Below are 16766 nucleotides of genomic sequence, written 5' to 3'. Positions count from 1 at the left end.
TTTTTTTAACTTTATTAAGTATTTTTCTTTTGGATAAAAATTTAAAATCCTCCTCAACATCTTTCCAACAAGGACTTAAACGCAAAGAGCCATCTGTGTTTGTGTACACCGCATTAAATATGAATCGAATTAGCCAACAACTTCATTTCAGTACACACACACACACACATACAACAACTAGGCAGGCGATGACTTCAGTGACTTCTCATGCGTATGATTAATGGCAATTACAAAAGCAGCATACATCATACGCTCCAAATAGCAAACCTTGCTGTGTGACATTGTGCCATTGCTCATACGGTCGTAGAAAATACGAGAGAGAATGCATTGCGTATTGTTTTAAATGCTTTTGTTTTGGATTCTTTTCTTTTTTCTATATTTGTTGGTGTTGGTGTTTTAGTTATTTTTTTTAAATATGTGCATATTAAATGTAAACCATGCCATTGACTCAAGTGGATTTAGTCAGGTCCGGGCTTGAGATATGAGATACCATGAAGTATTCATCCCATAGAAATCTTTTAGAGGTTGAATATCCTCACAAAAAAAACGAAAAAACAAAGATAGGAGACTATAAAAAAAGCTGGCAACAGCAACTATTGTTATAATGGAAGAATGAGGGAAGGAAGAAACAATGAAACTGAAAAAAAAAGAAAATAAATAAAAAATGAAAGTGTAGTACTTGTCACTTTTCTGTCAATAGGTGCAAACCTTTAGGCCATCATCATGGCAGAACATTCTTCTTCTTTTTTTACATTTTGTAGTTTATGAATTAGAAGGATAACGTAAACGAGAGCCACCGAGATAGAAAATGGAAGGCGAGAATTAGATAGATAGGGCGAGTGCATAAAAACATTCACTATCGTATCACTATTTATCTTACTCTAAGAGGGAACATAGCAAAACTTTTGGATGACGAATAACAGATGAATGACCATTGAGTATGCAAATGGGATATTTGAAATTTAGAATTTTTACCAGGGTATAGTGACTCATCTCCTTCGATAACCACCCTTGAAAATTGATTTAATGAGTTTCAATGTGGCCATACAAAAAAAATTTCTCAAAAATTTATTTTTATATAGGATGGGTTCTATTAACTTTGTCATTCCGTTTGTAACACATCGAAATATTGGTTTAAGACCCTATAAAGTATTTATATTCTGGGTCGTGATGAAATTCGGAGTCGATCTAAGAATGTCCGTCCGTTCGTCTGTTGAAATCACGCTAACTTCCGAACGAAACAAGCTATCGACTTGAAACTTGGCACAAGTAGTTGTTATTGATGTAGGTGGGATGGTATTGCAAATGGGCATTATCGGTCCACTTTTACGTATAGCCCCCAATATAAACGGACCCCAGGATTTGGCTTGCTGAGCCTCTAATAGAAGCATATGTCATCCGATCAAGCTGAAATTTGGTATATGGTATTAGTATATGGTCTCTAACTAAAATTGTTCCATATCGTTCCATAATTATATATAGCCGCCATATAAACCGATCCGCAGATTTGGTTTTGGGGCCTATTGGTGGAGAAAATTTCATCCGATATCATTGGCGTAGCTAGGGGGGTGCTGGGGGGGGGGGGGGGGCTATGCCCCCCCAGAATAGTTCTTGCCCCCCCCAGAATAATCAAAGCTACAGTTGTTTTATATTTTAATTCAAGCTTTGCGATGTGTTTAATCCAATTAAGATTGTGGCAGAGAGAGAGTATGTTAAGCATATTTTTTAGTATTGATATTACATTACAACTAAAAACACGTAATAAAAACACTAAAAGGAAACTTGAGACGCACATTTTCAAAAATAGTCAATTTATAACTACGTTGATTAAAATCATAAATCGTCACATGCCCAATTTACCATCTAAAATCGTCAAAATCACGAAAAATCCACAGAGTTGGCACCGCTGCTCTCGACAGTTGCTTCGTTGTATTCTGTTCTCAGAGAATTTTTAAAAACTAATCGAAGATAGACGTTTTATAATATTCAATTTATTTTTTGCCTTTTATTTAATTTTTTATTCTTAGTATTTTTTATACACGATGAATATATTAAGTTTATGTTTTGCTTTATGATTTCTAGTCCTGTTTTAAAACACACATTTTAAATAAAATTTAAAAATCATATGTTTGTTGTCTTGAATTAAAAATAAATAACAAACAATATTTTTCAAACACATACTTAAAGCAATGCTTTTATTTTTTTGTTATATTAAATAATGGTAAGTTGCTATTTGATTATTTATAGCGGTGTCGTGGAACCGGCTCCCACACACAATAAAATATTTTTTGTCTTCAACCATGAAATTAATTGATCTAATTAATTATACCCTTCACCACTACTGTGGTACAGGGTATAATAAGTTTGTGCATTTGTATATAACGCCAAGAAATAGTGGTCATAGACCCATCTTTTAGTATACCGATCGGGTAAGAATTAAAATCTGAGTCGATTTAGCGATGTCCGTCTGTCTGTCTGTCTGTCTGTCCGTCCGTCTGTCTGTATATGTAATTTTGTGCACAAAGTACAGCTCGCAATTTAAGTCCGATCGTTCTCAAATTTGGCATAGGGCCGTTTCTTGAGACAGAGACAATTGCTATTGGTTTTGGAAAAAATCGGTTCAGATTTAGATATAGCTGCCATATATAATTATCTACGATGTGGTCATAGTTAGCGTGTTTATCAACCAATTTTCTTGAAATACCGTACATCCAAATATTTAATGAATCTCGCAAATCTTGCAAAATATCAGCCAAATCGGTTCAGATTTAGATATAGCTCCCATATATATCTTTCGTCCGATTTAGACTCATATGACCACAGAGCCCAAAATTTACTACCGATCTTCATGAAATTTTGCACAGAGGGTAGAATGGGCATTCTACCAATGCTTGGTACACTTGATTGAAATCGGTTCAAATTTAGATAAAGCTCCCATATATATCTTTCGTCCGATTTGAACTTATATGGCCACAAAAGCCAGAGATTTGCCGTGATTTGCTTCAAATTTTGCACAAGGGGTACGTTTAATAGTATGGTTAAGTGTGTCAAATTTTGTTAAAATCGGTTCAGATTTAGATATAGCTCCCATATATATCTTTCGTCCGATTGAACTTATATGGCCTCAAAATCCAGGGTTTTGCCGTGATTTGCTTCAAATTTCGCACAAGGAGTACGTTTAGTAGTATAGGTAATTGTGCCAAATTTGGTTGAAATCGATTCAGATTTAGATATGGCTCCCATATATATCTCCCGTCCGATTTGCACTCATATGACCAGGGGGGCCAAAGTTATACTCCCATTTACGTGAAATTTCGCATAGATAGCAGAATTATTATTCTAACTATACATGTCAAATTTATTCAAAATCGGTTCAGATTGTATATAGCTCCCATATATACGTACACCAGAGTTGGGGAAATATGGTCGACTGTTTCATATTTTAGACCCATTTTCAATGGGATTTTCCTCCAATTGACTGGATAGTTTCCACAGAGAATACAAATATGGCCAAAATTCTCACAGTTTACACAAAATTCTGTGATGATTTCCCCATATCCTACACACTGCAATGCCAAAATTTCCACAGAACGGATGAGTTTTAAATAAGGCTCCAAGTCGCCCTACACATATCTTGGCGAGATCTAACCAATATCCTTGTAAAATCGCCACTGCTGAGTAGCAAAAATTGTAAATATTACTCTAATTGTCCTATATCTCGAATACTTATGTATCGCCTGAAAAATTAAAAATCTATTTTGTACAATTGCATTAAAATTTCTCTCGCTTCATATTTCCCATATTTTTTACTAACATTGTGTATCATACCAGGGCGTTAGCCGATTTAAATTTTAATGCTAGAGTTTTTGTAGAAGTACAAAAAATTGTTTCCATTAAAAGTATTTGTATCTGGAAATGCAAACCTTTATATAGCTCCCAGCAAATTTTAAGTAGTTGAGATGGTAACACAAATGTTTGTCTACATAGTGGTGAAGGGTATAATATAGTCGGCTCCGCCCGACTTTAGATTTTACTTACTTGGTTTTAATTGAAATGTATTCAATAAAAAAAAATGATAGTATCAATCATCAAAGCCAATTAAAAAATTAATTGATACAACTAATTTTTGTGATTGAGTTTTTTTTGTTTTTGATTGATTTTGCTGCATATTGCCTTTAACACCGCAATAAAATTGAGGATGTATAGTTTTATCAATAGGGGTAATTTATCGCTTCGGAAATTTCGACAAAATTTCGAAGGATGTCTGGGGGGGCATAGCCCCCCCCCCCAGAGAAAATTTCTAGCTCCGCCAATGTCCGATATATAGCCATCAGATAAATCGATGCCCAATCACACAAAAATTGGTCCATATCGGTTCATAATTGTATATAGCCCCCATATAAAGCGACCCCTAATATTTCAATTCTGCCTCTCTAATTATCGCGTAAAAGTCCATATCGGTTCGTAATTATTTGTAGACTTACTTATATATACCTTTTGTGTCCAATATTTACACGTATGGACTAACTTACAATTTAGAAGACGATGTATATACTTGTTATAGAAAATTTTGTCAAAATTTTATTTCTATCGTAAATTGTTGTCAAAACTTTTATTTCTATAGACAATTTGTGCACCACTTTTATTTCTATAGACATCCAGCAAAAAAAGCGTCGCCAAAAAAGTAATGAAAATGTTCTTTTTGGATCGGCAAGTGGTGCAAAATTGACGCAGAAGCTATGAATTTAACATGGACTTGTCATAGGACGGAAGTCCTCCATTTCAACAGCCGGTACATTGAATTTGGATCACTTCTTTAGGTGTGATCCGAATTCAATGTTTTGGATGTAAATTAAAAAATCTGTGATATTTTGTCAAATAAATAATTTTTATAATTTTATATAATTTTTAATGGATTCTAACGCTTGTCTGAAACGTTTGACCTCAAATATTTCAAAAAATTCACAATTTTTTTCAGATTGGATTTAGCGACAAAATTTAAATAAGTTGTACCATTTTATGAATTTTTAAACTGTTTTAACCAATTTGAAACAAAAAAATTAAATTTTAACTTTTTTAAAATATGAAAAAAGCATGTTATAAAAAAATGAATGTACGAAAAGAACTTCCTGTGTAGTTAAAAAAAGAACATCATTGGGAGTACTTCTTCTGGAAGTGATTTTAAAGTTGTGCTTTTGGAACAACTTCCAAATTTTTTTGCTGGACAATTTTTCCAAAGTTTTATTTCTATAGATTTTTTTTGCAAAATTTTAGTTCTGAAAATTTTATCAAAATTTTATTTCTATGAAATTTTTGTCAAAATTTTATTTCTATAGAAAATTTTGTTAACATTTTATTTCTAAAGAAAATTTTGTCAAAATTTTATTTCTATTGAAAATTTTGTCAAAATTTTATTTCTATAGAAAATTTTGTCAAAATTTTATTTCAATAGAAAATTTTGTCAAAATTTTATTTCTATTGAAAATTTTTATCAAAATTTTAGTTCTATTGAAAATTTTTATCAAAATTTTATTTCTATAGAAAATTTTGTCAAAATTTTATCTATAGCAAATTTTGTGTTTCTATAGAGAATTGTGTCAAAATTTTACTTCGATAGAAAATTTTATCAAAATTTTATTTCTATAGAAAATTTTGTCAAAATTTTATTTCTATAGAAAATTTTGTCTAAATTTTATTTCTATAGAAAATTTTGTCACAATTTTATTTCTATAGAAAATTTTTGCAAAATTTTATTTCTACAGAACATTTTATCAAAATTTTATTTCCATAAGAAATTTTGTCACAATTTTATTTCTATAGAAATTTTTTGGAAAATTTTATTTCTACAGAAAATTTTATCAAAATTTTATTTCCATAAGAAATTTTGTCACAATTTTATTTCTATAGAAATTTTTTGGAAAATTTTATTTCTATAGAAAATTTTTGTCAAAATTTTATTTCTATAGAAAATGTTGTCAAAATTTTATTCATATAGAAAATTTTGTCAAAATTTTATTTCTATTGAAAATTTTGTCAAAATTTTATTTCTATAGAAATTTTTGTCAAAATTTTATTACTATAGAAAATTTTTGTAAAGTTTTATTTCTATAAAAAATTTTTGCAAAATTTTATTTCTATAGAAAATTTTGTCAAGATTTTATTTCCATAAAAAATTTTGTCATAATTTTATTTCGATAGAAAATTTTGTCCAAATTTTATTTCTATAGAAAATTTTGTCAAAATTTTATTTCTGTACAAAATTTTGTCAAAATTTTATTTCTGTAGAAAATTTTGTCAAAATTTTATTTCTATAGAAAATTTCGTCAAAATTTTATTTCTATAGAAAATTTCGTCAAAATTTTATTTCTATAGAAAATTTCGTCAAAATTTTATTTCTATAGAAAATTTCGTCAAAGTTTTATTTCTATAGAAAATTTTGTCAAACTCTTATTTCTATAGGAAAATTCGTAAAAGTTTTATTTCTATAGAAAATTTTGTCAAATTTTTATTTCTATAGAAAAATTTTGTCAAAATTTTATTTCTATAGAAAACTTCGTCAAAATTTTATTTCGATAGAAAATTTTGTCAAAATTTTATTTCGATAGAAAATTGTGTCAAAATTTCATTTCTATTGAAAATTTTGTCAAGATTTTGTTTCTATAGAAAATTTTGTCAAAATTTTATTTCCTTATAAAATGTTGCCAACATTTTATTTCCGTGAAAATTTTGTCAAAATTTGATTGCTTTAGAAAATTTTCTCAAAATTTTATACTTATAGAAAAATTTCTCAAAATTTTATTTCTATAAAATATATTGTCAAAATTTTATTTCTATAGAAAATTTTGTCAAAATTGTATTCCCATAGAAAATTTTAACAAAATTTTATTTCGGAAGAAAATTTTGCCAACATTTTATTTCGATAGAAAATGTAGTCATAATTTTATTTCTATAGAAAATATTTTAAAAATTTTATTTCTATAGAAAATTTTGTCAAAATTTTATTTCAATAGAAAATTTTGTCAAAATTTTATTTCTATAGAAAATTTTGTCAAAATTTTATTCTATAGAAAATTTTGCCAAAATGTTGTCAAAATTTTATTTCAATAGAAAATTTTGTCAAAATTTTATTTCTATAGAAAATTTTGTCAATATTTAATTTCTATAGAAAATTTTGTCAAAATTTTATTTCTATAGACAATTTTTGTATAATTTTTGTCTATACATTTTTTGCAAAATTATAAAAAAATTTATTTCCTTAGAAAATTTTGTCAAAATTTTGTTTCTATAGCAAATTTTGTCAAAATTTTATTTCTATAGAAAATTTTGTCAAAATTTTATTTCTATAAAATTTTTTGCAAAACTTTATTTTTACTTCTATAAACAATTTTATTTCCTTAGAAAATTTTGACAAAATTTTGTTTCTATAGCAAATTTTGTCAAAATTTTATTTCTATAGAAAGTTTTGTCAAAATTTTATTTCTATAGCACATTTTGTCAACATTTTAGTTCTATAGAAAAGTTTGTCAAAATTTTATTTCTAAAGAAAATTTTGTTTCTATAAAAGTTTTTCTCAAAATTTTACTTTTTGTTTCTATAGAAAATTTTTTAAACATTTATTTATTATTTTATTTACAATATAGAAATCTTAGTCAACATTTTATTTCTATAGATAATTTAGTCAAAATTTTATACCTATAGACAAATTTCTCAAAATTTTATTTCTATAGAAAACTTCGTCAAAATTTTATTTCGATAGAAAACTTCGTCAAAATTTTATTTTTATAGAAAACTTTGTCATAATTTTATTTCGATAGAAAATTTTGTCAAAATTTTATTTCTACAGAAAATTTTGCCAAAATTTTATTTCTATAGAAAATTTTGTCAAAATTTTATTTCCATAAAAAAAATTGTCAAAATTTTATTTTTATAGAAAATTTTGTCGAAATTTTACTTCTATAGAAATTTTTGTTAAAATTTTATTTCTGTAGAAAATTTTGTCATAATATTATTTCTATAGAAAATTTGTAAAGTACCTCTTAGGTCTGGTCAAAATCATAAGTTTCAACCATCGACTTGTCAATCTACCCACTTTGTTCACTGGGTTCCGTTTATAGACATCCATATTTCGTCTATTTGGTGTAGTTTGCATGCAGCTTCATTTAAAAGGACATGACATAGATGAAACATATATGGCGCATTGTTACTTTATTGCTTCGACTGTGCCCCCATGAATCCCATGAACAAAATGGGAAAGGATAACAAAACTGGGCAATCTATTTTTAGGATGCGAAATAGTTACAAGAACTTTTGCTGCTCGTCAGCAAGGACATTCTTTGCCATGGAAGAAATCGTGAAAAAAAAAATCCCTTAAAAACTACATTACAACAACATTGCCTTAAGGCCAAACATGAAATATTTGTCGTATGAACAAGCAATGGTGACCTAGAGCTTTTTGTTTTCTGAATACATAATAGGCCACATGTGATGATGGATGAAGACAAGTTGACCAACAAAAGGGAGGAGGAAAATACCGAAAGTTTCTTTTATTCGTAGAGTAATGTAGGTCCCAATCGAAGATGAGGATGCTAATGAATGGAGCATTTTTTTTGCAATGAGATATCAATCCCTCAAGAAACTTTACTATCCCATAAAAAGTGCTGAGTCAAAAGATTTTCCCTAACTTGATTGTGTTACTTTGTAGCATAATGTCCATTTCATTGTGTAACATATGGATGTATTTTTGTCATTCGGTATTGCTGTCAAACATGGATATGTTAATGATGTTAAGGACATTAGCAACTACAGATTAATTTCTAAAAGAAATATGCATAAGGGGAAAGGGAGTCTAGAGGTATGTACTAAGAAGAAAATCGTAATCTAAGCTATACCAGGCATCCCTTGGCAAGGGAATTGTTTATCACTAAATTATGGAATCAATTGGAATTTTTGTGTTTTGGCCTTGCCGGAAAGATATTGGTTCGAAAATGGTTCGGGAGGTTACTGAAGAGAGCTACTCTGCATTCTTATAAGTAGTCAATAAAATTTCTCTACCGTCACCAGGTCACCCACATATCATTATTATAGAGAAATAGCAATAGCTTCAGTTGGCCAACTCATAAGGACGGACTATATGGCGACTCGGCATGACATTGATTTTCTCAAATATATGCGACTGGGAGGAAAGGCGCATACTATTTGGGGATCTGAACGTTTATATAGATGGGTCGAAAATGGATGAAGGTAGGGACCGTGGTATTTACTGCGAAGAGTTAGGAACCAGGGAGTCATATAAAATGGGTAGCGCTTGCAGCATCATTCAGGCGGGGGTATTTGCTTTTGCCAAAGCTGTTGATGAGGCCGATATTCAGAAGCTTCTTCATCGACAGCCAGGCAGCAAAGAGCTTAGGGCTCTCACTGAACAGCATAATGGTACTCTGTGCTGGGTACCTGGACATTATGGAATAAGGGTCAATGAGGAGGCGGATGTGCTGGCTAAGGAAGGTGCATGCGACAGGTAGAACATCGTTACGGACATATCTTTTTATACTTATGGAGTCAATGTCAAGTACGATGATTTATGGAAAGAACGATGGCCTTCCTCTGCGGGTTGCGGGCAAACCAAACTGAGTTGGAACGACAAGAGTAGTGGAAACTCTGGATTTCTAATGGCGAGGCACAGGGAGGATTTGAGCCCACTAATAGGCATCGTAACAGGACATAAGACATTAGGGAAGCACATGGTAAGAATTGGCTTAATGACTGATGATATTTGTCAATGGTGCCTGAACCCGGAGTCTACAGAAAACTCTTACCTTTCTTTCTGTGCCAGAGTCCGGCATTATCTTTTAGAAGAAACAAGATACTGGGTCCTTTTTTCTTTCAGGATATTGAGGATAACCGGGACTGTAATCTGGAGGATATACTTGCCTTTATCAAGACTTCTGGATGGAAGACCTAGAAACCCTGTTGAAGACGCAAATGAGATGGATTGATCCTGGCGGAGGAAGAGAGATAATGAAAAGGAAAGGAAGAAAACTGTGAGGAATCACAATGGATCAATCTGGTCTAAGTGGAAACCAATTCCCTATCTAAGGACCATAGAAGTGATGGTACCTATTACCCTCTGCCTTTGGTAGAAATTGAGCAAACCCGGTAATTTCACACCCTCAATTTCGAACTCATTGTTTTTACTGTTTCCGATTGCTTATTATTATTCATATGAATGGCGCCCGAGCCTAGACCTAACATTCCCTTACCCTCCCATATGGACGAATCTGCAATGTATTCGAATGGAATGGCATGGCTAACTGTATCAAAGTCCTATGGTCACGAAGGCCAGATACTTAACCGGTGGACAGATAAGGATCTTTATATATGGGCTTTAATGGATTGTATCTATGGTCATGGATGCTACGTGAAATATCCTTCACTATCTTAGGGTAGATAAAAGAGTGTACTTTGTACCAGTAAGAGAGGTGAGCTAAACTTGAATGGCGCCCGAGCATAGACTCAAGATTCCTTTCCCCACCCATAGAGACGAATTTGCAATGGGTTCGAATAGAATGACATGGCTAACTGTATCAAAGATCTACGGTCAAGACGGCTAGGTACTTAACCCGTGGACAATTTTTCATGGATACCAGGTGGATACATTTTTCACTATCTTATGGTAGAGAGTGGAGTGTATTTTTTATTGGTAACATAGGTGAGCTAAACTTGAGTGGCGCCCGAGCATAGAACCAAGATTCCTTTCCCCACCCAAAGAAATTAATTTGGAATGTGTTCGAATGGAATGACATGGTTAACTGTATCAAAGGTCTTCGGTCTCGAGGACAGGTATTTAACCCGTGGGCATTTAACCCGTGATTTATATATGAATGTATCCATGGTCATGGATACCACGTGGAAAATTCTTCACTAAATATACATTAAAGTCTCCTATATCCAAACGTATAGCGACCATTCCAGCCACGGGATATAGCCTGAAGGAGAGCATCAAACCCGTGAGGTATCCTTTGTATGTCTCTGCAGATCCTGAACAGATTTCTTCTTATAAATTAGAGAAGCCTTTAACGATGTAGTATAAAAGCCAGGCCTTCCAATTAGGGTTGTTATCTATAAACAATGCTATAGCTCGTGGTCTCCTATATCCAAACGCTTAGCAGCCATTCCAAGCAAGGGCTATAACCTGAAGACCGGATGCAGATCTTGACCAGATTACTTCATCGCTTGTATTGTTCACTGGTATCAGCTTCAAGCTAGAGCGGATTTTAACACAGGGAACGCTGTCTTGTGAAATTCAGACCTCCAATCAGGGTGTCCTCTTAAGCCATGAAGAACGTGGAGTCTTCAATTTGCTCAGCTAAAGCTGTACCCTGCTGTAGAGACATTGCTATTGCTCATGGTGGTCATTAAAATCTCCTTGAAACCCTGTATACAAAGCAGCCATCCAGTGAAACGGGGTTTAGCTTGGATCTTAGGTCCCGATTGACAGGCGTCTATAGCGGCTGACCTGTCTGTCTGCTCTGAAAGCAGTCGATTAAATAATCTGGACTAAGATAGATAGATAGATAGCCACCGTGGTGCAATGGTTAGTATGCCCGCCTTGCATACACAAGGTCGTGGGTTCGATTCCTGCTTCGACCGAACACCAAAAAGTTTTTCAGCGGTGGATTATCCCACCTCAGTAATGCTGGTGACATTTCTGAGGGTTTCAAAGCTTCTCTAAGTGGTTGCACTGCAATGTGGAACGCCGGAGGAGGTCCCTTGTCATTGAGCTTAACATCGAATCGGGCAGCACTTAGTGATAAGAGAGAAGTTCACCAATGTGGTATCACAATGGACTGAATAGTCTAAGTGAGCCTGATACATCGGGCTGCCACCTAACCTAACCTAACCTAACCTAGATAGATCTTAACCGGAGTGAACGTTGTGATATAAAAGATGCCGGACTCCTCTTCTTTCATTCCTAGGGCGATCCTTCCGTAGCACAATTTATCCATCACAGTTCTGCAAGTTGCACCAGGATGGCTCTCGGTTACCTCTTACCAAATTCGAATGGTGGTAAAGTTATTTTCAGCAGATTAAACCGTACCATAGTTCAGAATGCAATGGTTAGCATGCCCGCCTTCATATTGAGGGTCATGGGTTCAATCCCAATTTCGACCAAACACCAAAAACTTTTTCAGTAATGCTGGTGGCATTTCTGAGTGTTTCAAAGCTCCTCTAGGCGGTGGTTTCACTGCAATGTGGAACGCCGTTTGGACTCGACCATGGAAACGAGGTCCCTTGTCATTGAGCTAAATATATAATCGGTCAGCACTCAGTGATAAGAGAGAATTTCACCACTGTGGTATCGCATTGGACTGAATAGTCTAAGTGAGCCCTGTTAAATATTGGACTGCCACTATATCTAACCTAGGTTAGGTTAGGTTATGTGGCAGCCCGATGTATCAGGCTCATTTAGACTATTCAGTCCATTGTGGTACCACATTGGTGAACTTCTCTCTTATCACTGAGTGCTGCCCGATTCCATATTAAGCTCAATGACAAGGGACCTCCTTTTTATAGCTGAGTCCGAACGGCGTTCCACATTACAGTGAAACCACTTAGAGAAGCTTTGAAACTCTCAGAAATGTCACCGGCATTACTGAGGTGGCATAATCCACAGCTGAAAAACTTTTTGGTATTCGGTCGAAGCAGGAATCGAACCCACGATCTTGTGCATGCAAGGCGGTCGTGCTAACCATTGCACCACGGTGGCTCCCGTGGTACCTAACCTAAGCTAGAGAGATATTAACTGCAGTGAACGATGTAATATGAAAGCTACTTGGTTCCTCTTCTTCCATTACAAGGGCGATCCTTCCGTAGCACAGTTTATCCATCACAATGGTGCAAGTTGCACATGCTAGCCATTACACCAGCATGGCTTCCGGTTACCGCCTACCAAAGTTGAATGGTGGTAAAGTTGGTTTCAGTAGAATGACACGAACCATAGTTCGAGATTTCACTTCCCGGCATGGAACTCCTTCAGCATACCAAATGGAGGACACATAACACGGAGCGGTAGACTCTGGCTGAATTGGCTTACGTGGCATAGTTGCTTCTTTCCAAGGTTCAACCTCTAGAGCAGACTTTCGATCATACGTGATACGCAGGACTTCTCACAATTATGTTATAGTATCCCTCACGTTATCTCCCAAATCCATTGCTTTTAGCTTTTTTCCTTGGAGAGAAAAGGATGGCTTACATATAGTTTCGCTGCTCATCTTCCGTATGTTTCGTTATCCCACCGAAATTGCCATTTGCGCATCGTTTCCAGTTTTGTTTCCTGTATAATTTTCCTGAATGGATTCCCTTCCCTCAGATTCTCTGATTGGAAGATGACCAGCGAAACTATATATAGTTTCGCTGGTCATCTTCCGTATGTTTCGTTATCTCACCGGATTTGCCATTTGCGCATCGTTTCCAGTTTTGTTTCAATTTCCTGAATGGATTCCCTTCCCTCAGATTCTCTGATTGCAAATATTCGCATACGATTATGGTGGTAAAGTTGGCTTCAGCACACTGAACTGAACATATTTCAAGGTTTTAAACTACTATGGCTTGTAAATGGAGAAGGCGTCCCGGTGCGCAACTCTTCCAACATAGGATATATAACACTGAAGTGTTAGACACTGGTCGAATTAGCATACGTGGTATATTCTCTCCAATTTCTATTCGGGTTTAACTTCTATAGCAGACTTTATTTCATTGGTGATACACTTGACTTCTCACAATTATATCGTTATCCTTTCTTGGGAGTATTCCTCTAGCAACTGACACGCTATCTGCCTAATCCCTTGGAGACCAAAGGGCTGTTTACATACATTTTCGCTGACCATTATCTGTATATTTCTCCATCCCACCGGGTTTGCCATTTGCGCATCGTTTGAGATGTGATGACTTGTCCAATACAGGTCTGACTTCCAAAGCAGACTTTCCTTCATCCGATCCAGTCCGTTTGCCAGTCATGCGGAGGACCAATCGCAACGATATTGTTATCCTATTTGGGAGTATTGAGATGTCATCTGATTATTCGTTTTCTTGGAGAGGACTGTTTACAGACAGTTTTGCTCTCTCATTGGTATCGTTATCCTTTCTTGAGAGTATTCCTCTAATTCTTGACACTTCATCTGCTTATTCCATTACCTTTATCCTTTTCTTCCTTGGAGAGAAAAGGACTGTTTGCATACGGTTTCACTGATTATCTTCCGTATGTTTCTTCATCCCACCGGGTTTGCCGTATGAGCATCGTTTCCAGCTTGGGAGCCACCGTGGTGCAATGGTTAGCATGCCCGCCTTGCATACACAAGGTCGTGGGTTCGATTCCTGCTTCGACCGAACACCAAAAAGTTTTTCAGCGGTGGATTATCCCACCTCAGTAATGCTGGTGACATTTCTGAGGGTTTCAAAGCTTCTCTAAGTGGTTTCAAGGTGGAACGCCGTTCGGACTCGGCTATAAAAAGGAGGTCCCTTGTTATTGAGCTTAATATGGAATCGGGCAGCACTCAGTGATAAGAGAAGTTCACCAATGTGGTACCACAATGGACTGAATAGTCTAAGTGAGCCTGATACATCGTGCTGCCACTACACCTAACCTAACCATCGTTTCCAGCTTTCTTTCAATTTCCTAAAGTGAGTCTCTTCCCACGGCCTCATCGCAGCTTTCCGCATTTTTTTAAAGGTGACCCCCTCTGTTGTCATTTTGCAAACTACGTCTGCTCTTTTTTCCTCTGTAGTCCTCACATCTCGCAATGGTTTCGTTATCCTTTCTTAAGAGTATTCCTCTAACTCTTGACACTTCATCTGCTTATTAGCTTTATCATTGTCTTCCTTAGATAGAAAAGGACTGTTTGCATACGGAGTATGCTTTTTCATCAGATTGGTTTTGGCATTTGCGCACCGTGGTGCAATGGTTAGCATGCCCGCCTTGCATACACAAGGTCGTGGGTTCGATTCCTGCTACGACCGAACTCCAAAAAGTTTTTCAGCGGTGGATTATCCCACCTCAGTAATGCTGGTGACATTTCTGAGGGTTTCAAAGCTTCTCTAAGTGGTTTCACTGGAATGTGGAACGCCGTTCGGACTCGGCTATAGGTTAGGTTAGGTGGCAGCCCGATGTATCAGGCACACTTAGACTATTCAGTCCATTGTGATACCACATTGGTGAACTTCTCTCTTATCACTGCGTGCTGCCCGATTCCATGTTAAGCTCAATGACAAGGCGCCTCCTTTTTATAGCCGAGTCCGAACGGCGTTCCACATTGCTGTGAAACCACTTAGAGAAGCTTTGAAACCCTCAGAAATGTCACCAGCATTACTGAGGTGGGATAATCCACCGCTGAAAAACTTTTTGGAGTTCGGTCGTAGCAGGAATCGAACCCACGACCTTGTGTATGCAAGGCGGGTCGAAGCAGGAATCGAACCCACGACTTTGTGTATGCAAGGCGGGCATGCTAACCATTGCACCACGGTGGCTCGGCTATAAAAAGGAGGTCCCTTGTCATTGAGCTTAACATGGAATCGGGCAGCACTCAGTGATAAGAGAGAAGTTCACCATTGTGGCATCACAATGGACTGAATAGTCTAAGTGAGCCTGACACATCGGACTGCCACATAACCTAACCTAACCTAACCTTTGGCATTTGCGCATCGTTTCCAACTTTGTTTCCTGAATTCCTGTTTTCTGAATTTAGCCCCTTCCAACGGATTCTCTTTTTGCATATATTCTCCTCATACGCTTATCTATTTGGAAGATTAGTGATCAGTATTTAAAGTTGTCACAGCCTTTATTATTGAACTTATATACAGGATATTGAATGCTTCTTCGATTGTGTGCTCAGAGGGAGTGCTTGACAGCGATTTCAATATAGTAGATAAGTTCATGCAATTCTGTATCAGTATACCTAACCTTGGTTTAAGCAGACTTCAATTGAATTTACTTCCAAGGGAGATATGTATCAGCCTTTACAGAATCCAGAGAAGGAATGAAGATTAGGTTATTGGATGGAAATCTTTCGAACCCCAGTAAGAGTCTGTTATTGCTGTGACCTCTTTTTTTGATTTATTGGGCCTTTGTTACCCTATGCCAAAGTAAAGCGAATTTTAGCCAATTTTCTCCCATATGACTCTGCATGAAAATAATATTCCCTAGGCGATTTGCTTCATAAATTTTGTCATAAAGACTCTTAAAAAATGGAAATTACCTGATACTGGTTTCTAATCTCCATGGCAGCAATTCAAAACACACCCACTGGCTAATAGAGAGAACCACAGGAGCATGGAAAACATAAAATGTCCATTATTTTTCATATTTTATTTTTGTTTTGTACAATTTCCACTCTCATTGCAAATATCCATATTTCAATTAATATTCCTGCCACCTTCTCCAGGTCCATGAGCGTTAATATAATCGTGCTTTAGCCACCTAGTGGCGGCTAGCTGGGCAGCATATAGTCAGAGCTCAGCATGAGTGGCCAATGTGGATGGGTGGGTGTGGATCAGGAATATGAAGGTGGCTTACAAGTTCATGAGTAATATTTTCATTTAAATCCTGGCGTGCAGAGCTTTTCCAAAAAATTATACTGACCACAAACCCTGCCTGCCAAAATAGCGCAAAACGTAAGAGGGTTTGTTTTGTGCAAATGTGTCTGTATCCGTCGTCCATTCTATTCATTTGTTGGTTGGTTGTGTGCGGGAGCTTCATTGTCTGCGGCCATACCATT

Source organism: Haematobia irritans, chromosome 3 (assembly GCF_050003625.1).
Source record: "Haematobia irritans isolate KBUSLIRL chromosome 3, ASM5000362v1, whole genome shotgun sequence".
Lineage (NCBI taxonomy): Eukaryota > Metazoa > Arthropoda > Insecta > Diptera > Muscidae > Haematobia > Haematobia irritans.
Note: the sequence above shows the minus strand (reverse complement) of the source record.